General features: G+C 46.5%; 1 long non-coding RNA gene and 1 pseudogene across 2 annotated transcripts; one reads left to right on the forward strand and one right to left on the reverse strand.

The window, feature by feature from the left end:
- Positions 1-441: 441 nt before the first annotated feature.
- LOC115900783 lies at positions 442-25162 on the reverse strand (annotated as a pseudogene). Its single transcript, XR_004060432.1, has 21 exons — positions 24978-25162; positions 23163-23265; positions 22130-22343; positions 21000-21072; positions 19626-19839; positions 18404-18595; positions 16600-16703; positions 15567-15781; positions 14486-14531; positions 13785-13996; positions 12525-12734; positions 10671-10773; positions 9621-9835; positions 8489-8561; positions 7819-8024; positions 5174-5225; positions 4357-4529; positions 3596-3647; positions 2805-2977; positions 2051-2102; positions 442-1351 (listed from the first exon to the last, which is right to left on the reverse strand). The product of XR_004060432.1 is annotated as a neuroblastoma breakpoint family member 12-like (transcript).
- On the forward strand, positions 9834-15040 carry LOC115900784. Its single transcript, XR_004060433.1, has 3 exons — positions 9834-10344; positions 12420-12505; positions 14583-15040. It is a non-coding gene; the product is annotated as an uncharacterized LOC115900784 (long non-coding RNA).

Genomic DNA, 25162 nt, shown 5'->3' on the forward strand with positions numbered 1-25162 from the left:
CAGTATTGACTCTGCAGTGTTCCTGGCAAAACGTTTAGGCTGAATTGAATCATGAAGACATTTTCAGACCACTTCAGAATGTAGATCATTGAGCCAGACAGCTGAACTGTCCTCTACAAAGAGTCCATGTCACCACAATCAATGACAACAACAAAAAGATGAGGAAATATTTGGGGTTCAAAATAAAGAAATGTAGCTACCGTATCTTTTTACTTTTTTCGAACCCAAAACATCTCTTCTTCTTTTTGTTGTGTGATTGGTGGTGACACGGACTATGTGAAGGAGACAGGCCAGTTGTCCTGCTCAGTGTTCTACATTCTGAGGTTGTCTGGTGATTACCTCCTATGAAACTCAGGCTAAGTGTTTTCTGCAGGAACATGGCATTGTTCATATTCTGCACCGGCAGAGTCCCGGGTGACATGCTGTCTCCTGCCAGCGGCTCCTGGCTCCTGTTCTTTACAGGACGGAATTGAGAGGAGCAGGGCTAAGGGCTCTCCACGCTGTTTGTCCATCTAGCTGTGGTCTCTTCCTACGATTGATAGCAATTGGAGGCTGAAGGACTGTGGCTTCTCTAACCAAAGGAGCCTAGTGGGTTAACAATTGTCAAGAGCAGTCAGTGGTTCTGAAATACAATCCTCAGCCAAGGATCCCTCCTGTGTTACAGATGGATCAGCTAAAACAAACCAACACTGAAGATACAAAGAATGGGGGGAGGTTCATTGAAACCAGGGTAACACCTTTGGATGAGTTAAACACAAAGATGACACTGACCTTGAGCAGGCATAGAAGCTCAGAGACATGCCCGTAAAATGAAATCCCTGAGGAACTTTGTAGCTACCCAGAGATACCTGGTTCAAATTAGAGTATCTGACAGACCACTCCCGGCATGTGCTGCAGAGTTCTGTGAACGTGGCACACCTAACTTGGGTCCAGTGTCTTCAGACTGAGCACAGGTTGCCACTGCATGGTCTGAGAATGGAATAGAGTTCTGCCCACTTTCCTATCCTATGTCTGGGATTCCAAACGGAACTACAGTTTCATTTAAACCTACATGTGCGTGTAAGTCCTGCCTGCGGCAATGACATCTCTCAGCTTAGTAAGGGCTGCTTAGTGTGGGAATATGACTCCCATCTGGAAGCCCAGGTGGAACCTTATCACCGTCAAATTAGAAAACCCATTGTCCACGTCAAGGGCCAAGCTGACGTGCTGTTCCTCAAGTGAGTAAAAAGCACTTGTGTAGTGCTGGAATGAGTCAGGTAGTTGAAAGTAACTTGAAGGAGTCGAATAACATCCACTCAGTGAGTCCTGCAAGACTTCAGGCTCTCCTGCTTCCATCAGCACCTCGTTGAGCCTGGAAAAGGAGACAAAACTAAAGAAGCAGCCAGGGGAAATCAGACACCACAGAGCCCCAACTAGATTTCAGGGGTAACATCGGGAAGTGGTTAAAAAAGGAAAAGGATAGATCCTTTTAATGAGGTAAACCATTGTTGCCTTTATGTTGGGATAGAACAGGGCCAGGTAGAAACAATGAAAGAGAAAGACAGAGAGAGAGAGAGAGCGCACGAACTGAGTGAATTGGACAGGTGACACACTGATAAGGGAGTAAAAGGACACGGTGAGTTCGTGCCCTTATGACACACAGCAAACAGTGATTATGAAGAGTGAGCTCAATAGTTTTCCATAAAATGTGATTAGAATTTGATGCAGTCGCCATGAGAGTACAGCTTTTACTTTCCCCTAATCATTTACTAACCTACTGTAGGTGGACCATACTTCAAAAGCTGTATTCTCATGGTGACTGCATGGAAACATGAGCACATTTGATGGAAAATTATTGACCATAGGTATGATCAACCTATGGTACGTTAGTAAATGATAAGGGGAGGAAGAAATGGAAACCTAAACCTGTACTGCAATGAAAACCAACAGCAATGTCAGTAGGAGTAATTCAGCTTTCGTTAAAAACATGAAACCAAACACTGCTTTCCCTTGGATCTGTCTTCTCCAGGTATTAAGAAAGAATTAAGGGTCCACAATTGCTGAAAGTTACCTGGGGCATGGTGGGTTTCGATCTTCTTCCCCTTCTTGGTACTTTGCAGTTTCTGCAATAAATTCAGACACATGAAGCTGATTCCCCTACACACATAACAATCCACTGTCTAATCCTTACACAGGGACCTCAGGCTCCTCAGCATAAGAATAGGACACTGTGGGAGATATATTTCAGGAGGCCTGAAGGCTGGTCATGATAGAGATTCCTTGGTTTTTGTCCCAGAAACTAAGGGTAAAATGTCCCTTTTCTGGTAGATCATTATCCCAATATCATTTGTCCCAAGTTTGGGCAAATGGTTATGCTGTATTTTTCCAATGAATTTAAAGCAAATGCCCTCAAATGATTTCTAGGAGAAAAACTGCAATATTCAGCCCTGTCTCATCAAATACTCAGATTGTTCATGGTTGTCAGGATTTTAGACACTGAAATTAGAGTGAGAAAGGAAATCTACAAACCCTTGAGTCAAAATCGTAGTTCTCTGAATTTGTCACATCTGCCCAGGTCCAATGTCGTGAGAGGAGAATCAGCGCCACAGGCATGGCCTGAGACTAGGGAGAGAGCCATGCTCACTGACCCATCCCATGTCTGGGCTTCCAGGTGGAACTAGAGTTTCATTGAACCTACATGTGCCTATAAGTCCTCACTGCAGCAGTGACATCTCTCAGCTCAGTAACGGCCACTTGGAGCGAGAATATGATCTCTATACGGAAGACTCAGTGGATCCATATCAGCTTCAGAGAAAGGTACTCACCATCCACGCCAAGAGAAAAGCCAACGTGTTGTTCCTCCAATGAGTAAAAGGAACTTCCCTGGGGATGGGATGAATCGGGAAGCTCAAGGTAACTGTAAGGAGTCGAGCAACATCTATCCAGTGAGTCCTGCAAGACTTCAGGCTCTACTACCTCCAGCAGCTCTCTGCTGAGTCTGGAAAAGTAGAAAAAGTAAAGAATACGTCAGGAGAAATCAGACACAACAGAGCCCCAACTAGATTTCATGGGTAGCATAAGAAAGTGGTCAAGAAAGAAAAATGATAGATCATTGAATGAGGTAACAAATTATTGCCTTCATGTTGGGACAGAACAGGGCCAAATGGAAAAGGATGAAAGAGAAAGACAGACAGAGAACAGAGGCAGAGAGAGGGACAGAGAGAGCGCGCGCTTGGTGAATTGTCCAGGTGACACACTGATGAGGGAGTAACAGGACACTCTGAGTTAGTGCCCTCAGGACACACAGCATTCAGTGATCATGAAAAGGCTGTGATCAATAATTTGCCATCAATTGTGCTCAAGTTTCCATGCAGTCACCATGAGAATAGAGCTTTTGAAGTATGGTCCACGTACAGTAGGTTAGTAAAAGATAAGGGGAGGAAGAAATGAGAACCTAAATATCTACAGCAATGAAAACCAACAGCAATGTTAGTAGGAATGATTCAGGCTTGGTTGAAAAGATGTAATTGATAATGTCGGCCCGCTCTGTTCTCCCTGAACCAGGAGTCTCCAGGTGTCAACACAGAATGAGCTGTTGTCAATTGCTCAGAGTTACCTGGGGCATGGTGGGCCTTGGTCTTCTTCCTCTTCTTGGTCCTTTGTAATTCCTGCAATAAAATCAGACAGGGACAGGCAAAATAAGCCAGTTCATCTACTCCCATAACAGTCCACCGTCTAATCCCCACACAGGGACCACAGGCTCCTCAGCATGAGAACAGGATAATGTGAGAGATACACTACAGGAGGCCTCAAAGCCGGTCATGATAGAGATTCTTTGATTTACATCTCAGAACCAAGGGTGAAATGTCCCTATTCTGGTAGACAGTTATTCCAAAATCATGTATCCCAAGTTTGTGCCAACAGTTATGCCTTATTGTTCCCATCAATTCAAAGAAAATGCCCCAGATGATTTCTAGGAGGAAAACTGAGTATTCAGCCCTGTCTCATCAAATTCCCAACTCGTTCATGGTCGCAAGACACTGAAGTTAGAATAAAGGAGGAAATCTACAAACCCTTGAGTCCGAATCATAGTTCTGTGAATTTTTTACATTTGCCTGGGTCCAATTTGCTGAGAGTGGGTTCAGGTTGCCACAGACATGACTGGAGACTAGGAATAGAGCCACGCTCACTGACCCATTTCGTATCTGGGCTTCCAACTGAAACTACAGGTGCATTACAACGTATATGCGTCCATAGGTCCTGCCGGCAGCAATGACATCTCTCGGGTCAGGGAGGGCCACTTGGAACAGGAATATCACCTGTATCTGGAAGACCAGGTGGAGCCTTATTTTATCACCTTCATAGTAAGGTACTCACTGTCCATGTCAAGAGCCAAGCCAAAGTGCTGTTCTTCCAACGAGGAAAACGCATTTCTGTAGGGCTGGCATAAGTCAGGCAGTTCAAGATACCCGCAAGGAGTTGAATAAAATCTATCCAGTGAGTCCTGCAAGGCTTCAGGCTCTTTCTCATCCAGTAGTTCCCTGTTGAGCCTGGAAAAGTAGGAAAAGTAAAGAATAAGCCAGGGGGAATCAGAAACCACATAGCCCCAGCTATTTCATAGGTAACATAAGGAAGTGTTTGAAAAGAAAAAGGACAGCTCTATTAACGAGGTAACAGATTACTGCGTTTATGTGGGCACAATCAGGGCCAGGTAGAAAAGGATGAAAGAGAAAGAAACACACACACACACACACACACACAGAGACAAAGAGAGACAGAGAGAGAGAGAGAGACAGAGAGAGCAAGAGCTCAGTGAATCGGCCAGGTGACACACTGATGAGGCAGTCAAAGAACACTCTGTATTTGTGCCCTCAGGACGAACAGCGAACAGTGATCATGAAAACAGTGGGCTCAATAATTTTGCATAAAATGTGCTCAAGTTTCCCTGCAGTCACCATGAGAATACAGCTTTTGAGGTATGGTCAACCTTCAGTAGGTTAGTAAATGATAAGCGTAGGAAGAAATGGAAACCTAAATATTTACTGTAATGAAAACCAAAAGCAGTATTAGTAGGGCGTAATTCAGACTTGTCTGATAAGGCAAAATCACTATTTTCAGCATATACTGTTTTCCCTGCACTTGGCGTCTCTAGGTATCAACAGCAAATTAACTGTCCACAATTTCTCAGACTCACCTGGGACCTGTGGCCTCTTGGTCCTCCTTTTTCACTTCATCACACCAGTGTCCTGCAAATAAATTCAGATGGGGCCTCTTACATGAAGCAGTTCTTCCTTGCACACAGAAACATTCCTCTGTCCAATCCTAACACAGGGACATCAGTCTTCTCAGTGTGGGAACAGAAGACTTTGAGAGAAACATAACCGCAGGCCTGAGGTCAAGTCTTGAGAGAACTGACTTGGTTCCTTTCAGGAGCCTTGGGCAAAATTCCCCTGTTTTGGAATGTTATCCTCCCAGTGTGATCTGTCCTAGGTTTGTGTACACAAATGAGCAATGACTTTCCCAACAGATTTTAGGCAAATAGTTCTAACACCTCGTAGGAGAGATACTGCAATATTCAGGTTTCTCACATCAAATACCCAGGATTTGATAGTTTATGAGATTGTGGACACTGAGATTTCATGCAGGGGTGTAATATACCAGCTCTTGAGTTACAATGAGACCTGGTTCTACACAGAAGCATCAGCTATTATGGCTTTTGTGGGTGAAAAGTCAGTCATTTATCTAGAAAACATACCAGCAAGACGATGGACAGATGAGCTAAAACAAGCCAACTGAGAAGACACAGAAAATGGGGATAAATTCAGTGAAACCTGGGTCACATCTCTGATTCAGTGGCAGACAAGGGTGACACTGGCCTTGGGCAGGTAAAGAACCGCACAGACATGCTTTGGGAACAAAACTCATAAGGAACTTTGTAGCTGGCAAGACACATTTAATTCAGATGAACTGATCTAACAGACAACACCCGGGCATGTGCTGCGTGGCTTGATGTGAGTTTACCACACCAGCCTTGAGTTTAATGTCCTGACAGTCAGTCCAGGGTTGCACTGGCATGGCCTGAGACTAGGAAGATATTAAAGCTCACTGAACCACGCCATGCCCCTGCTTCAGACTCGACTCCAGAGTGATTGAAATCGACATTGATATATAGGTTAAACCCACAGTGATGGCAACTCTCAGCCCAACCATTTTCTGTAAATAAATTCAGAGAAGCAGGTCACATTAAGCAATTCACACTTCACATATGACCAAAACACTGTCCAGTCATAGCACAAGGACCTAACTATTCTCAAGGCAAGAACATGGATTCTGACATGAATATTCTAGGGTGGTCTAGATTAAGTCTGGTGAGAAGTAGATGACCCTGCTTTCCAGACCCACAGGCCAAAATTGCCCTCTGTGGGTAGACCATAATGCCATATTACCTGCCTGAGTCCATGCAAAGAAAATAAAACTTTCCCCCCAAAATCTCCAAAAATTAGTCGAACAATTTTCTAGGAGTGTTGCTGCAATACTGACTTATATCACCAGGTACCACGGACATTAAACGTTCAGAGGCATCTGTACATGAAACTCAACTGATAGACGCATTCTAACAACTCTTGCTTTAAAAAGAATCTGTGATTCGGGAGGCCAAGGCAGGTGAATCATTTGAGGTCATGAGTTCAAGATGAACCTGGCCAATATGGGGAAACCCCATCTCTACTAAAAATACAAAAATTAGCCAGATGTGGTTGTGTGCACCTGTGGTACCAGCTACTCAAGATGCTGAGGCAGGAGAATCACTTGAATCTGGGAGGCGGAGGTTGCAGCAAGCCAAGATGGTGACACTGCACTCCAGCCTGGGTGACAGAGAAAGACTCCATCGCCAAAAAAACCCACCACCACCACCACCACCAACAATCTATGATGCTACAAAGAAACAGTGGATCAGCTATTGCATTGATGGGGTGGAGAACCAGGGTCCAGCCTTGCTTTATGGAACTGTAGCAGCAAACTAAACAAGAAAAGTTTCCGTCCACATTTCAATGTGACTGTGCAGCTAACCAAGCTGCCTTAAAAGAGATCAAGATTGGCCGGGCGCGGTGGCTCAAGCCTGTAATCCCAGCACTTTGGGAGGCCGAGACGGGCGGATCATGAGGTCAGGAGATGGAGACCATCCTGGCTAATACGGTGAAACCGCGTCTCTACTAAAAAATACAAAAAACTAGCCGGGCGACGAGGCGGGCGCCTCTAGTCCCAGCTACTCGGGAGGCTGAGACAGGAGAATGGCGTGAACCCGGGAGGCGGAGCTTGCAGTGAGCTGAGAGCCGGCCACTGCACTCCAGCCTGGGCGGCAGAGCAAGACTCCGTCTCAAAAAAAAAAAAAAAAAAAAAAAAAAAAAAGAGATCAAGATTAAAGCTGAGAGTCGTGAAGCCTGGGGAACAATACATCCAAATACAAAGGCAAGGCTGCCAGTCTTCTTCAAAAGGCATAGAAACTCCATGGACATTGTTTGGGGACACATGACTTAATCACAGGTGACAAGAGATACTGAATCAAAGCTACGAAGCCTCACAGTTACCTCCCATGCACCTCCTGCATTCAGGTGACTATGAGGTTGTCACACTTGCCTGGGGTCCAGTAACTTCACACTGGGGACCGCGAGACAAAGGCATGACATGAGCTGAGAAGGACAGAAAACCTCCCTGATATCTGTGTTTAGAATCCCATCGTAGATTTTTATTTAAACCAACTTGTGTATATAGAGTCTGTCTTCGGGGTTATACTTCCTGAGCACAGAAAGAGGTATGAGACACAAGGAAAATAGAGGCTACCTGGGATAATGGATACAGCATCCTCCCATTCATCAGGAGAGGACGAGTCAATGAGACGTGAGTTGACTTGGTCTTCCTCAAATGTGATTTTGGTGTTGCTGTGAGGCTGGTTGGACTCACAAGGACCGTGGCTATTTGAACAAGCGATGGCATATTCGTCCAGTGAGTCCTCAGATTCTTCCTTCTCTTCAGCCTTCTGCACCTCCCTGATGAGCCAGGTGGGACAGAGATGTCAGAAGATTAAACACAGAGGGATTGGACCCCAGGGAGTCCTAGCCAGTTTTCACAGGAGGCATTAAGACAGTGCTCACAGAAAGCAAACAGGAGGTTCCCTTTAAGAGGGAACAGGCAATCCTCTTCTCTCTGCAAGAGAGCATGGCTGCCATGGGAGACAGAGAGGAAGAGAGCAACTGGTGTTCATTGCACTGGACAGATAGGAGCTGAGGAGGATGAAGACTCAGCTATCCCTGTACGGTACAGACACGACACTCACCACACACAGAGAAACACAACAGCTGCCACACCCTGAGTCTAAGTTGGGTTGAATTTCACATACTGTGGCCAAGGGAATGCAGGCTTTTTGTCCATCCTACACGCCAGAGAGGGTGTGCCTCCTAGACGTTTTTCATATGTTACCACCCGTTACTTGCTCCTGATTATTCAGTGTTACCTGGGGGCACATGGTTCCTGTACTTTCTCAGTCTCCTCAACTTTAACATCTTCATCCTCAGCTTCATCATTTTCTGTAAATACAGAAGTGTTCGTTCAGGTATTTCCCACTTCACACTCTGCAAGCACAGTCAGCCCAATGTGCATAGAGACACAGACATCTAGGCATGGGACACCATTCAACTGAAAGCTCTCATGGTTTATCTTTAAGAAAATGCCCTGGCATGATTTCCTGTTCCATCAGGCAATGCATTTCTGATCTGGAGGGCCACCATCAAGATGTGGCCAAATATTGAAAAGACCTTTGCTCCCCATATCACTGGAGACTTGTGCAGCCTCTCTCTGGACTTTGGCAGCTGTCTCCGTCAACCCAACACAGATCTGATTCCCAGGTACAGGCTTGGTGTCCTGTCACAGTTCGCATTTTGAACCTAATTCTTTCTCTTAGGAGAGGACAAACTTGCCCCACAGTCCTCTATGTATCAGGAGACTTCACAGGCCCTCCATGTGCCTTCTGCTGTGCTATTCAGGGACATTCTCTCTATGGGGAGTGCTCCAGTCTGAAACACTTCCTACCACCAAATGCCCCCATGTCAAGTGTCTTCTCCAACACCACATGGCGAGGGACTTTATCTCATTTTCAAAAGCAGTCATAAGTGATCCCACATTTGGATGCTTCAGAACCTTGCAAGAGACCATTTGCCTGCTTTTGCAGATGGAGAGAGAGAATCTCACGAGGGAAAAATCACTCACTCTAGGACAGTTACTAAGAACACTGCCAAAGAGACAGCTGGGGAACCTTCATTCTTAGCCCAGAGCTCTTTTCACTCTAACAAGCACCCTCCTGTCACAGCCTCCTTCCTCTCCTTTACAACTAGAGAGATGTTGCCTCTGGCTCCAAACACCATCTTCCATCAAGGAAGGAGAGACATTCGCAATACTGTGAACTCCAAACCCATGGGTTGCAGGGTTTCCCATCTCTGTTCTCACTCAAGAAGTCCTGGTCATGTCATGGCCACATATGTTTAGTGGAAAAAAACACCACCGATACAACTGTCAGTGTAAAAGTACAGAGGTCTGGAGTCTCGCATAAGCCTGGGGTTTTGGGTCATCAGGTCCTATGGAAACCTTACCTGGGGTGAGCTTTCGGACAAGGTGCTGTGCCAGCCTACAGCCCTCGGCCAGCCGTTCTCGGAGGTCCCGCCCCTGGTAGTTGGCCGGCTCATCCGGAGTGAGGAGGGCCTGGAGATGCTGATTCAATGCACGGGAGGCATCTCTCCCTTCCCGCAACTTCTCCCTTAACAGGCTCAGCTCTCGTTCCTGAGAGCGAACCAGGACTTTATATTGCCTAAGGTGAGATAGTAGAGAAAATTTAACAGTGGAATGGGGTGAGTGATAAGATCGAATATTGTGACAGAGATTTCTGAGACAATGTCCTCAAGGAGACCTCCAAGGAGAAGGTCAGTACATGTTTTAAGAAATGTCTGTAGCAAAGAGAAAGAACGAAAAAAGGTTTACAGGCTTCCTCTATATCAGAGAGGGCTCCTGTAAGATCCTCGACGATGTTCCATTCATCCTTCCCTTCTGTAAACAAAAATAGGTGTCTTCCTTATTCAGTTTCAAAAAGACATCCATCCTTTCAGTTCATCACTCTGGCCACGGACATTTCCACGTGAAAATACACATAGTGCATCTTGCAGTCACTAGATGCAAAGCCATGGACAGAAATGAGGCCAGGTGCAGACGGGGCCAATTGAAAAGATGAAAGAAGAAAAGAATGACAGGCTCCAGAAGGCAACATTGATTGAGTGAAAGGATGAGAAGCTGCAGTCAGTCAGGAGGTGATTCTGACTAAGGGTAAGTGGGGTGGTGATGGCGCACCATTTTCAGTACACTGAATGCTGCTGGGTGGTTCCCACTCCTTTAGTTATTTTTGTGTTATGCATATTTCACCTCAACAATTAGTTCTTGGAAAAAGAGAAACCAAGACTCTCAGAAACAACTGCAACCCATAACTTATCATTATCCTTGTTCTCTGTTTCATAAGTCTTTGTGTGTTGTGAGCCTGCCATGGTAATTCCTACCCTTCCCCAGACCCAGCTTAGCCCTTACTTCGCCCCGCCGAGTGGCTGTACTTCAGAGATTTACACACCTGCCCGCCTGCCCGCATAGGGCCCCCTCACCTGAGCTCCTCAGCTTGCCCGAGCTGCTCTGCAAGCTTCTCCTCCTTGAACTGAAGCTCATCCCGCAGCATAGATTTTAGGAGGTCTTTGCACTCTTCATAGTCTGAGAAAAGACAGACACACCGGCCTCAGTGAAAAGCTGGACACACAGCGGTGGCCACTGCCTACAGGGCAGGAGCCAGGGCCATCCCAAGGACATAACTGTCCCCAGTACCAGGCTCTAGGCAGGGATTTCCACCTCTTTACTCTTCAGTCTCCCAACTTTCTGGCATCTAATCCTTCAAAACTTACAGACAAAGAAAGGGAAACTCAGGGGCACATCAAGGAAGTTGACAAGATGATTCAACCACAATGAAGTGGAGTCAGAATTCACAGCCCCTGAGGTCTGACTCTGAATGCGGGGCCACTTTCCCAAGCCTTGCAGCCTCTCCTCCAAAACACTGCACTGGGGCATGAAGTAGAGATTTCTTGGACAGTCGGGAAGGCCCCTAGGACTATGGGACTGATGGTTTCCCTTTGACTGGGAATTTCAAGGACAAATACGTCACAGATCTTAAAAATCTTTGATTTTTAAATCATATCTGCAGATATGATTTTAACAATCATAACGGAAACATAAAGCATGAGACATAAGCCCACAAGACTATGAAGGAAATATGCCCAAATACTAACAAAGTTTGTGTTAATTTAGAAACACTAGAATGAAGAACTAATAGGTAGTGTTTACTCTGTGCCCATAAATGTTCTAGGAGATTGATAAGAAATAGCTCATATAATTCACTGCAGCAATTTACAGAGGTAGGTATTACTGTAGTACCCTATGAACAGATGAGGAAACGGAGGGACAGACAGGACAAGCAACTTGGATGGAGCCCAGGAGACAGGCCCAGTGTTCCTGCTCTGCACACTGCACTGCTACTTCCACACATTCTTGGGTGCGTCTTTCTTCCTCTTTAGGAACAAAAGCCTGTGCCCCAAGAAACAGGACTTCCCTCCCACCAGGCTACTCTCTGCCCTTTTTGTTTGTTTCTTTTTTGATGAGTCTTGCCCTGTCGCCCAGGCTGAAGTGCAATGGCATGATCTTGGCTCACTGCAACCTCTGCCTCCTGGGTTCAAAGGATTCTCCGGACTCAGCCTCCTGAGTAGCTGGGATTACAGGCCCCCCCACCACGCCCAGCTAATTTTTGTAATTTTGATAGATACGGGGTCTCTCCACGTTACCCAGGATGGAATCAAACTCCTGACCTCGTGATTCACCCACCTCAGCCTCCCAAAGTGCTGGGATTACCGGACTGAGCCACCTTGCACGGCCCCTACTCCCTGCTCTTGATGCTGTCGGTTACAGATACCACAGGTTCTATTAGGAGCAGACTCCTCTTGACGCCCCTCACAGCGGGTACTGTGTACTATCACCAAATTTCCCTCAGGGTCCCTAGAACAGAGCTTTGCCTATTGGGCCTCAACAGAAGCTTAAACTGAATAAAAGTTCACTAGCCCGAGACATTTAGAACAGAATAGATGTTATTTGTCTGCCGGATCTTATATGGTACAGAGAGCATTCTTGAAAACATGATTTAGCCTCTTGGAGAAAACAGGTCATTCTGTGCCTGTGTCTGAAACCATAACTGAGATTTTAACTCTAGACCCATCCCCAACTGACTGCACACATGGATGTTTCAAAATACTTTGGTACCTCTCTCTTCCAACTTTAACAAAATGTGAAAATGCCCATTTCTATTTTCCTACAAGTACAGGAAGGATTAAATTACTTCTGATGGAGAGAGAATTCAGTTTCTCAGAGAGAAGACAGGACATCATTCATCACTTTTGTGATGGTGAGCCTATGGAACTTACTGTAAGTGTTCTGCCCCTTGGCCAGAAAGTAGGCCAGTTGAGTTACAAGAAATTTCTCCTTGGTGTTTATGAACTGATGTTTGTTCTCTGCCCGCTGGGGGCGCAATTTCTCCTTGATTTCTAGAGTGTTCCTCTCTGACTTCTCACTGGGGCAAGGGCCCGCAGATACCACCATGCTGACGTTTGTGGCGGAAGAGCTGGAGCCAGGGACTGGGGAGAAAAAACCCAAACACATGATGGGTTAAAAACTGGTGAAATCAAATAGGTTGAATCAGGACTGAGGGATGTCACTGACAGCCTTGTCCACTGATTTGAAGATGCTGTTTCCCTGCTTTCACTCTTCTCATCTCCACTCTTGATCTCCTTTAAGTCAACTTGTCTGAGCTACGCAGTCACCTTGAAACCAGGACACAAACACTTCCACCCTTTTCTTGCTTACAAGTTTCTATAAAGCAAGGCTGGGCTCTGAGCTTTTTACCTCATGAGGGGCCAATGTTTCTGTGTAGCTCGAGACTGTTTTTTGTTTCGTTAATTTTTTTGTTTGATTGGTTGGTTGGTTTTGGTTTTTTATGTTTTGTTTGAGAAGGAGTCTCACTGTGTCGCACAGGCTGGAGTGCAGTGGCACCATCTCAGCTCACTGCAACCTCTGCCTCCTGGGTTCAAGTGATTCTTGTGCGTCAGCCTCCCAAATAGCTGGGATTAGAGGCACCAACCACCCTGCCAGCTATTTTTTTGAATTTTTAGTAGAGATGCAATTTCGCCATGTTGGCCAGGCTGCTTTCGAACCCCTGACCTCAGGTAATCCACCCACCTCGCCCTCCCAAAGTGCTGGGATTACAGATGTGAGCCCAGCGACCCTGGCCAGAGACTTCTTATTAACAGCTAAGACAAGCCAATGAAAAGGAGACAGAGTCTAGCCTGAGAAAAGTGAATGAGGGTGGGAGGATCATCTGAGCCAATCCTCACACCTAAGCCTCCTGAGCAGTTGGGACTATAAGGGCAAAGGAACATGCCTGGCTAATGTTTTGTATTCTTTGTAAAGATGGGTTTCACCATATTCTCCTGCCTGCTCTTGAACTCCTGAACTCAAATGATCCTCCCACTTGGGCCTCCCAAAGTGCTGCGAATATATGTGTGAGTCACCGCCCCTAGCTCCATCTTAGTTTCTGAGTAAACCAATATGTACGTATATAGCCTGTCCTCACAATGGATCTTCCGTAGCCTAGACAAGGTATGAGACACAAGGAAAACAGAGGCTACCTGGGACAGGGTTTAGAGCATCCTGGCGTCCATCAGGAGACGATTCACGGTCTATAAGCAGAGTCGAGTCCACTTGGTCTTCCTCAAATGTGACTTTGCAGTTCTTGTGAGGCTGGTTGGACTCAGAAGGGCCATAGGTATTTGAAGAAGTGACGGCACAGTCCTCCACTGAGTCCTCAGGGACTTCCTTTTCTTCTGCCTTCCGCACCTCCCTGATGAGGTGAGATAGAGATGCCAGAAGATTAAATACAGAGGGATTGGACCCCAGGGAGACCTAGTAGGTTTTGACAGGAGGCATTAAGACAGTGGTCACAGAAAGCAAACAGGAGGCTCCCTTTAAGAGGGAACAGGCAATCCTCTTCTCTCTGCAACAGAGCATGGCTGCCATGGGAGACAGAGAGGAAGACGAGCAACCGGTGTTCTTCTCACTGGATAGATAGGAGCTGAGGAGGATGAAGACTCAGCTATCCCTGTACGGTACAGACACGACACTCACCACACACAGAGAAACACAACAGCTGCCACACCCTGAGTCTAAGCTGGGTTGAATTTCACATACTGTGGCCAAGGAAATGCAGGCTTGTGGCCCATTGTAGATGCCAGAGACAGGGTGTGCCTCCTAGACCTTTTTCATATGTTAAAACCCATTACTTGCACCTGATTATTCAGTGTTACCTGCGGCACCTGATTCCTGTACTTACTCAGTGTCCTCAACGTTAACATCTTCATCCTCAGCTTCATCATTTTCTGTAAATACAGAAGTGTTCGTTCAGATATTTCGCACTTCACACTCTGCAGGCACAGTCACTCCAATGTGCACAGAGACATGGACATCTAGGCATGGGTCACCATTCAACTGAAAGCTCTCATGTTTTATCTTTAACAAAATGCCCAGGCATGTTTCCTGATCCATCAGGCAATGCATTTCTGATCTGGAGGGCCACCATCAAGATGTCACCAAATACTGAAAAGACCCTTTGCTCCCCATATCACTGGGGACTTGCGCAGCCTCTCTGGACTTTGGCAGCTCTCTCCCGCATCCCACCACGGATCTGATTCCCAGGCACAGACTTGGTGTCCTGTCACAGTTCACATTTCGAACCTAATTCTTTCCCTTAGGACAGGACAAACTTGCCCCACAGTCCTCTATGCCTCAGGAGACTTCACAGGCCCTCCATGTGGCTTCTGCTGTGTTATTCAGGGACATGCTCTCCATGGGGAGTGCTCCAGTCTGAAGCACTTCCTACCACCAAATGCCCCCACGTCAAGTGCCTTCTCCAACACCACACGGCGAGGGGCTTTATCTCATTTCAAGCAAGTCGTAAGTGTCCCCAATTTAGATGCTTCAGACTCTTGCAAGAGCAATTTGCCTGCCTTCTCCGATGGACACAGATAATCAAGAAGGATAATTTACTCACTCACCGACAGTTACTAAGAACACTGCCAACGAGATAGCCTGGGAACCTTCACTCTAAGTCTACAGCTCTTTTCACCCTAACAAGAACCCTCCTGTCACAGCCTCCTTCCTCTCCTTTACAACTAGAGAGATGCTGCCTCTTGCTCCAAAGACCATCTCCACCAAGGAAGGAGGGACATTTGCAATACTGCGACCTCCAAACCCATGGGTTTCCCATCTCTGATATCACCCAGGAAGTCCTGGAAGGGCCACATATGTTTAGTGGAAAAAAACACCACCGATACAACTGTCATTGTGAAAGTATGGAGATCTGGAATCTCCATAAGCCTGGGGTTTTGGATCATCAGGTCCTATGGAAACCTTACCTGAGGTGAGCTTTCGGACGAGGTGCTGTGCCAGCCTACAGCCCTCGGCCAGCTGTTCTCGGAGGTCCCGCCCCTGGGAGTTGGCCGGCTCATCCGGAGTGAGGAGGGCCTGGAGATGCTGATTCAATGCGCGGGAGGCATCTCTCCCTTCCCGCAACTTCTCCCTTAACTGGCTCAGCTCTCGTTCCTGAGAGTGAACCAGGACTTTATATTGCCTACGGTGAGATAGTAGAGAAAATTTAACAGTGGAAAGGGGTGAGTGATAAGATCGAATATTGTGACAGAGATTTCTGAGACAATGTCCTCAAGGAGACCTCCAAGAAGGTCAGCACATATTTAAAGAAATGTCTGTGGCCAAGAGAAAGAACAAAAAATGGTTTACAGGCTTCCTCTATATCAGAGAGGGCTCCTGTAAGATCCTCGACGATGTTCCATTCATCTTGCCCTTCTATAAACAAAAGTAGGTGTCTTCCTTATTCAATTTCAAAAAGACATCCATCCTTTCAGTTCCTCACTCTGGCCATGGACATTTCCACGTGAAAATACACATAGTGCATCTTGCAGTCACTAGATGCAAAGCCATGGACAGAAATGAGGCCAGGTGCAGATGGGGCCAATTGAAAAGATGAAAGAAGAAAAGAATGACAGGCAACATTGATTGAGTGAAAGGATGAGAAGCCGCAGTCCGTCAGGAGGTGATTCTGACTAAGGGTAAGTGGGGTGGTGATGGCGCACCATTTTCAGTACACTGAATGCTGCTGGGTGGTTCCCACTCCTTTAGTTATTTTTGTGTTATGCATATTTCACCTCAACAATTAGTTCTTGGAAAAAGAGAAACCAAGACTCTCAGAAACACTCAATCCCATAACTTATCATTATCCTTGTTTCTGTTTCAAAGTCTTTGTGTGTTTTGAGCCTGCCATGGTATTCCTACCCTTCCCCAGACCCAGCTTAGCCCTACTTCGCCCCGCCGAGTGGCTTGTACTTCAGAGATTTACACACCTGCCGCGCCGCCCACATAGGGCCCCCTCACCTGAGCTCCTCAGCTTGCGCCGAGCGGCTCTGCAAGCTTCTCCTCCTTGAACTGAAGCTCATCCTGCAGCATAGATTTTAGGAGGTCTTTGCACTCTTCATAGTCTGAGAAAAGACAGACACACCGGCCTCAGTGAAAAGCTGGTACACACAAGCGGTGGCCACTGCCTACAGGGCAGGAGGCCAGGGCCATCCCAAGGACATAACTGTCCCCAGTACCAGGCTCTAGGCAGGGATTTCCACCTCTTTACTCTTCAGTCTCCCAACTTTCTGGCATCTAATCCTTCAAAACTTACAGACAAAGAAAGGGAAACTCAGGGGCCATCAAGGAATTGACAAGATGATTCAACCACAATGAAGGTGGAGTCAGAATTCACAGCCCTGAGGTCTGACTCTGAATGCGGGGCCACTTTCCCAACGCTTGCAGCCTCTCCTCCAAACACGCACTGGGGCATGAAGTAGAGATTTCTTGGACAGTCGGGAAGGCCCCTAGGACTATGGGACTGATGGTTTCCCTTTGACTGGGAATTTCAAGGACAAATACGTCACAGATCTTAAAAATCTTTGATTTTTAACATATCTGCAGATATGATTTTAACAATCATAACGAAACATAAAGCATGAGACATAAGCCCACAAGACTATGAAGGAAATATGCCCAAATACTAACAAAGTTTGTGTTAATTTAGAAACACTAGAATGAAGAACTAATAGGTAGTGTTTACTCTGTGCCCATAAATGTTCTAGAGATTGATAAGAAATACTCATATAATTACTGCAGCAATTTACAGAGGTAGGTACTACGTAGTACCCTATGAACAGATGAGAAACTGAGGGACAGACAGGACAAGCAACTTGGATGGAGCCCAGGAGACAGGCCCAGTGTTCCTGCTCTGCACACTGCACTGCTACTTCCACACATTCTTGGGTGCTCTTTCTTCCTCTTTAGCAAAGCCTGTGCCCCAAGAAACAGGACTTCCCCCCACCAGGCTACTCTCCGCCTTTTTGTTTGTTTTCTTTTTGATGAGTCTTGCCCTGTCGCCCAGGCTGAAGTGCAATGGCATGACTGGCTCACTGCAACCTCTGCCTCCTGGGTTCAAAGGATTCTCCAGACTCAGCCTCCCGAGTAGCTGGGATTACAGGCCCCCACCACCACGCCCAGCTAATTCTTGTAATTTAGTAGAGGCATATCTCCACGTTACCCAGGATGGAATAAATCACTAGTTCGTACTCCCCGCCTCGCACTCACAAGTGCTGGGATTACAGGACAAGCCACCTTACACGGCCCCTACCTCCTCTGCGTGCGTGCGGTACAGATACCACACGTTCTGGAGCCGACTCCTCTTGACGCCCTCCACGGTGACTGTGACTATCTACACAATTCCTCCAGGGTCCCTAGAATAGAGTTTTGCCTATTGGGCCTCAACAGATGCTGAACTGAATAAAAGTTCACTAGCCCGAGACATTTAGAACAACAGACTAGATGTTATTTGTCTGCCGGATTCTTGGTAAAAGATCTAAAACTTGCATGATTTAGCCTCTTGGAGAAAACAGGTGGTTCTGTGCTTGTGCTGAAACCACAGCTGTATTTAACTTTCTCTAGGCCATCCCACTTGACTGCACACATGGAGTTTCAAATACTTTACCTCTCTCTTCCAACTTTAACAAAATGTGAAAATACCCATTGATTTTTTCCTACAAGACAGGAAGGATTAAATACTTCTGAGGGAGAGAGAATTCAGTTTCTCGCAAGAGAAGACAGGACGTCATTCATACTTTTGTGATGGTGAGCCTATGGAACTTACTGTAAGTGTTTCTGCCCCTGGCCAGAAAGTAGGCCAGTTGAGTTACAAGAAATCTCCTTGGTGTTTATGAACTGATGTTTGTTCTCTGCCCGCGGGGGGGCGCAATTTCTCCTTGATTTCTAGAGTGTTCATCCTGACTTCTCCTGGGGCAAGGGCCCGCAGATACCACCATGCGACGTTTGTGGCGAAGAGCTGGAGCAGGGACTGGGGAGAAAAAACCCAAACACATGATGGGTTTAAAAACTGGTGAAATCAAATAGGTTGAATCAGGATTGAGCGATGTCACTGACAGCCTTGTCCACTGATTTGAAGATGCTGTTTCCCGCTTTCACTCTCTCATCTCACTCTTGATCTCCTTTAAGTCAACTTTGTCGAGCTACACAGTCACCTTGAAACCAGGACACAAACACTTCCATCCTTTCTTGCTACAAGTTTCTATAAAGCAAGGCTGGGCTCTGAGCTTTTTACCTATGAGGGGCAATGTTTCTGTGTAGCTCAAGAGACTGTTTTTTTGTTCAAGTTTTTTGTTTGATTGGTTGTTTGGTTTGGTTCTTATGTTTTGTTTGAGAGGGAGTCTCACTGTGTCACCCAGGCTGGAGTGCAGTGGCACGATCTCAGCTCCCTACAACCTCTGCCTCCTGGGTTCAAGTGATTCTCGTGTGTCAGCCTCCCAAGTAGCTGGGATTACAGGCGCCAACCACCCTGCCAGCTATTTTTGTATTTTAGTAGAGATGCAATTTCGCCATGTGGCCAGGCTGCTTCCAACTCCTGACCTCAGGGATCCGCCCACCTCGCCCTCCCAAAGTACTGGCATTACAAGATGTGAGCCAGCGACCCTGGCCAGAGACTTCTTATTAATAGCTAAGACAAGCCAATGAAAACGAGAGAGAGTCTAGCCTGCGAAAAGTGAATGAGGGTGGGAGGATCATCTGAGCCAATCCTTGCACCGAAGCCTCCTGAGCAGTCGGGACTATAGGGCAAGGGAACATGCCTGGCTAATGTTTCTATTCTTTGTAAAGATGGTTTCACCATATTCTCCGCCTGGTCTTGAACTCATGAACTCAAATGATCCCCCACTTGGGCCTCCTAAAGTGCTGCGAATGTATGTGTCAGTCACTGCACCTAGCTCCATCCAAGTTTCTGAGTAACCAATAGTACCTATACAGCCTGTACTCAGAATGGATCTTCCGTAGCCTAGACAAGGTATGACACCAAGGAAAACAGAGGCTACCTGGGACAGGTTTAGAGCATCCTGCCTCCATCGGGAGACGATTCACGGTCTACAAGCAAGTCGAGTCCACTTGGTCTTCCTCAAATGTGACTCTGCAGTTCTGTGAGGCTGGTTGGACTCAGAGGGCCACAGCTATTTGAAGAAGTGCCGGCACAGTCCTCCACTGAGTCCTCAGGGACTTCCTTTTCTCGCCTTCCGCACCTCCCTGATGAGGTGAGATAGAGATGCCAGAAGATTAAATACAGAGGGATTGGACCCCAGGGAGTCCTAGCCAGTTTCTGACAGGAGGCATTAGGAGAGTGGTCACAGAAAGCAAACAGGAGGCTCCCTTTAAGAGGGAACAGCAATCGTCTTCTCTCTGCAACAGAGCATGGCTGCCATGGGAGACAGAGAGGAAGAGAGCAACGGTATCATTGCACTGGACAGATGGATCTGAGAAAGAAGAAGACTCAGCTATCCTGTACAGTACAGACATGACACTCGCCACACACCAGAGAAACACAACAGCTGCCACATCCTGTGTCTAAGTGGGTTGAATTTCACATACTGTGGCCAAGGGAATGCAGGCTTTTGGCCCATCATAGATGCCAGATGTGGGGAAAAGAGAGGTCAGCCTGTTACTGTGTCTATAGAGAAAGAAGTAGATTTAAGAGACTCCATTTGGTTCTGTATTTGAGATGCTGTTAATCTGTGACCCTACCCCCAACCTTGTCCTTGCAAGAGATATGTGCTGTGGTGACTTAAGGTTTAAAGGATTTGGGGCTGTACAGAATGTGCTTTGTTAAACAAGTGCCTAAAGGCTGCTTGTGGGTAAAGGTCATCACCATTCTCTTAATCTCAAGTAAGAGAAAAACATTTGTCTCCTGCCCGTCCCTGGGCAATGGAACATCTCCGTGTAAAACCCATTGTGTGCTTTGTTTACTGAGCAAAGAGAAACTCTTTTAGGAAAGGTGGGATTTGTTGGAGCAATACTGCTAAAAGGTTTATGGAGAGTTTGCATATGCATCTCAAGGCACAGCATTTCCTTGAACTTATTGAGGTCACAAAGATCTTTACCTATATGTCTTACTGCTGATTTACTCCCTTATCTTTTTGATGCTAAAGATAATTATCAATAAATACTAAGGGAACTCAGCGCACGGCGTCGGTCCTCTGTAAGCTGAGCGCCGGTCCCCTGGGCCCCGCCTTTCTTTCTCTATACTTTGTCTCTGTGTCTTATTTCTTTTCTCAAGTCTCTCGTTCCACCTAACGAGAAACACCCACAAGTGTGGAGGGGCAGGCCACCCCTTCACCAGAGAGGGTGTGCCTCTTAGACCTTTTTCATATGTCAAAACCCATTACTTGCTCCTGATTATTCAGGGTTACCTGGGGGCACATGATTCCCGTACTTTCTCAGCCTCCTCAACTTTAACATCTTCATCCTCATCTTCACCATTTTCTGTAAATACAGAAGTGTTTGTTCAGATATTTCCCACTTCACACTCTGCAAGCATAGTCAGCCCAATGTGCACAGAGAGATGGACATGTAGGCATGGGTCACCTTTCAACTGAAAGCCTCATGTTTTATCTTTAACAAAATGCCCTGCCATGGTTTCCTGATCCATCAGGCAATGCATTTCTGATCTGGAGAGCCACCATCAAGATGTGGCCAAACATTGAAAAGACACTTTGCTCCCTATATCCCTGGGGGCTTGCCCAGCCTATCTCTGGACTTTGGCAGCTGTCTCCATCATCCCACCACAAATCTGATTCCCAGGCACAGACTTGGTGTCCTGTCACAGTTCGCATTTCGAACCTAATTCTTTCTCTTAGGATAGGTCAAACTTGCCCCACAGTTGTCTATGCATCAGGAGACTTCACAGGCCCTCTGTGTGGCTTCTCCTGTGTTATTCAGGGACACGCTTTCCATGGGGAGTGCTCCAGTCTGAAGCACTTCCTACCACCAAATGCCCCCATGTCAAGTGCCTTCTCCAACAACACATGCCGAGGGGCTTTATCTCATTTCAAAAGCAGTCATAAGTGTTCCCACATTTGGATGCTTCAGAACCTTGCAAGAGACAATGTGCCTGCCTCTGCAGATGGAGAGAGAGAATCTCACAAGGGAAAAATCACTCAGTCACCGACAGTCACTAAGAACATTGTCAAAGACACAGCCTGGGAACCTTCATTCTTAGTCCAGAGCTCTTTTCACTGTAACAGGCACCCTCCTGTCACAGCCTCCTTCCTCTCCTTTACAACTATAGAGATGTTGCCTCTGGCTCCAAACACACATCTCCATCAAGGAAGAGGGACATTCGCAATACTGTGACCTCCAACCCCACGGGTTGCAGGGTTTCCCATCTCTGAACTCACCCAGGAAGTCCTGGTCATGTCATGGTCACCTATGTTTAGTGGAAAAAAACACCACCGATACAACTGTCATCGTGAAAGTACAGAGGTCTGGAATCTCTCATAAGTCGGGGGTTTTGGGTCATCAGGTCCTATGGAAACTTTACCTGGGGTAAGCTTTTGGATGAGGTGCTGTGCCAGCCTAAAGCCCTCGGCCAGCTGATCTCGGAGGTCCCGCCCCTGAGATTTGAGCGGCTCATCCGGAGTGAGGAGGGCCTGGAGATGCTGATTCAATGCACGGGAGGCATCTCTCCCTTCCCGCAACTTCTCCCTTAACAGGCTCAGCTCTCGCTCCTGAGATGAACCAGGACTTTATATCGCCTAAGGTGAGATAGTAGAAGAAATTAACAGTGGAAAGGGTGAGTGATCAGTTCGAATATGCTACAGAGATTTCTGAGACAATGCCTCAAGGAGACCTCCAAGGAGAAGGTCAGCACATGTTTAAGAAATGTCTGTGTCAAGAGAAAGAAAAATATGGTTTACAGGCTCCGCTATATCAGAGAGTACCTGTAAGATCCTCCACGATGTTCCATCATCTTTCCCCTGTAAACAAAAGTAGGTGTCTTCCTTATTCGGTTTCAAAAAGACATTCATCCTTTCAGTTCCTCACTCTGGCCATGGACATTTCCATGTGAAAATACACATAGTGCATCTCGCAGTCACTAGATACAAAGCTATGGACAGAAATGAGGCCAGGTGCAGACGGGGCCAATTGAAAAGATGAAAGAAGAAAACAATGACAGGCTCCAGAAGGCAACATTGATTGAGTGAAAGGATGAGAAGCCGCAGTCAGTCAGGAGGTGATTCTGACTAAGGGTAAGTGGGGTGGTGATGGTGCACTATTTTGATTACACTCAATGCTGCTGGGTGGTTCCCACTCCTTTACTTAATTTTGTTTTGCAAATTTCACCTCAACAATTACTTCTTTCAAAAAGAGAAATCAAGGCTCTGAGAAACAACTGCAACCCAAAACTTATTATTATCCTTGTTCTCTGTTTCGTAAATCTTTGTGTGTTGTGAGCCTGCCATGGCAATTCCTGCTCTTCCCCAGACCCAGCTTAGCTCTTACTTCACCCTGCCGAGCTGCTCTGCTTCAGAGATATACATACCTGCCCGCCTGCCCGCATAGGGCCTCCTCACCTCAGCTCCTCAACTTGGCCGAGCTGCTCTGCAAGCTTCTCCTCCTTGAACTGAAGCTCATCCTGCAGCATAGATTTTAGGAGGTCTTTGCACTCTTCATAGTCTGAGAAAAGACAGACACGCCGGCCTCAGTGAAAAGCTGAACACACAGCGGTGGTCACTGCCTACAGGGCAGGAGCCAGGTGCATCCCAAGGACATAAGTGTAACCAGCACCAGGCTCTACGCAGGGAATTCCACCTCTTTACTCTTTAGTCTTCTGACTTTCTGGCATCTCATCCTCCAAAATTTAGAGACGAAGAAAGAGAATCTCAAGGGCACATCAAGGAAGTTGACAAGATGATTCAACCACAATGAAGTGGTGTCAGAACTCACAGCCCCTGAGGTCTGACTTTGAATGCGGGACCAATTCCCCAAGCCTTGCAGCCTCTCCTCCAAAACACTGCACTGGGGCATGAAGCAGAGATTTCTTGGACAGTCGGGAAGGCCCCTAGGACTACGGGACTGATGGTTTCCTTTTGACTGGGCATTTCAAGGACAAATATGTCAAAGATCTTAAAAATCATAATGGAAATATAAAGTATGAGACATAAGACCACAAGACTATGAAGGAAATATGCCCAAATACTAACAAAGTTTGTGTTAATTTAGAAACAGTTAAATGAAGAACTAATAGATAGTGTTTACTCTGTGCCAATAAATATTCTAGGACATTGACAAGAAATAGCTCATGTAATTCACTGCAGCAATTTACAGGGGTAGGTATTACTGTAGTACCCTATGAACAGATGACGAAACAGAGGGACAGACAGGACAAGCAACTTGGATGCAGCCCAGGAGACAGGCCCAGGGTTCGTGCTCTGCACACTGCACTGCTACTTCCACACATTCTTGGGTGCGATCTTTCTTCCTCTTTAGGAACAAAAGCCTGTGCCCCAGGAAGTAGGACTTCCCTCACACCAGGCTACTCTCTGCCTTTGTTTGTTTATTTTTTGCAGAGTCTTGTCCTGTCGCCCAGGCTGGAGTGCAATGGCATGACCTTGGCTCACTGCAACCTCTGCCTCCTGGGTTCAAAGGATTCTCCAGACTCAGCCTCCCGAGTACCTGGGATGACAGGTGCCTACCACCACGCCGACATAATTTTTGTAATTTTAGTAAAGACGGGGTTTCTCCATGTTACCCAGGCTGGTATCAAACTCCTGACCTCGTGATCCGCCCGCCTCAGCCTCCCAAAGTGCTGGGAGTACAGGACTGAGGCACCTTGCACGGCCTCTACTCCCTGCTCTTGATGCTGTCGGTTATAGATACCACAGGTTCTATTAGGAGCAGACTCCTCTTGATGCCCCTCACAGCGGGTACTGTGTACTATCACCAAATTTCCCTCAGGGTCCCTAGAACAGAGCTTTGCCTATTGGGCCTCAACAGAAGCTTGAACCGAATAAAAGTTCACTAGTCCTAGACATTTAGAATAACAGAATAGATGTTATTTGTCTGCCGGATCTTATATGGTAGAGAGAGGATTCTTGAAAACATCATTTAGCCTCTTGGAGAAAACAGGTGGTTCTGTGCCTGTGTCCGAAATCAATAACTGCGATTTTGCCTCTAGGCCCATCCCACCTGACTGCACACATGGAAAGTTGAAAAATACTTTGGTACCTCTCTCTTCCAACTTTAACAAAATGTGAAAATACCCATTGCTATTTTCTTACAAGTACGGGAAGGATTAAAAAATTTTTGATGGAGACAGAATTCAGTTTCTCAGAGAGAAGACAGGACATCATTCATCACTTTTGTGATAGTGAGCCTATGGAACTTACTGTAAGTGTTCTGCCCCTTGGCCAGAAAGTAGGCCAGTTGAGATACAAGACATTTCTCCTTGGTGGTTATGAACTGATGTTTGTTCTCTGCCGCCGCTGGGGGCGCAATTTCTCCTTGATTTCTAGAGAGTTCACCGCTCTATGGACCAAGGGTCCGCAGATACCACCATGCTGACGTGTGCGGC

The sequence above is a fragment of the Rhinopithecus roxellana genome, chromosome 12 (assembly GCF_007565055.1).
Source record: "Rhinopithecus roxellana isolate Shanxi Qingling chromosome 12, ASM756505v1, whole genome shotgun sequence".
NCBI classification, from domain to species: domain Eukaryota; kingdom Metazoa; phylum Chordata; class Mammalia; order Primates; family Cercopithecidae; genus Rhinopithecus; species Rhinopithecus roxellana.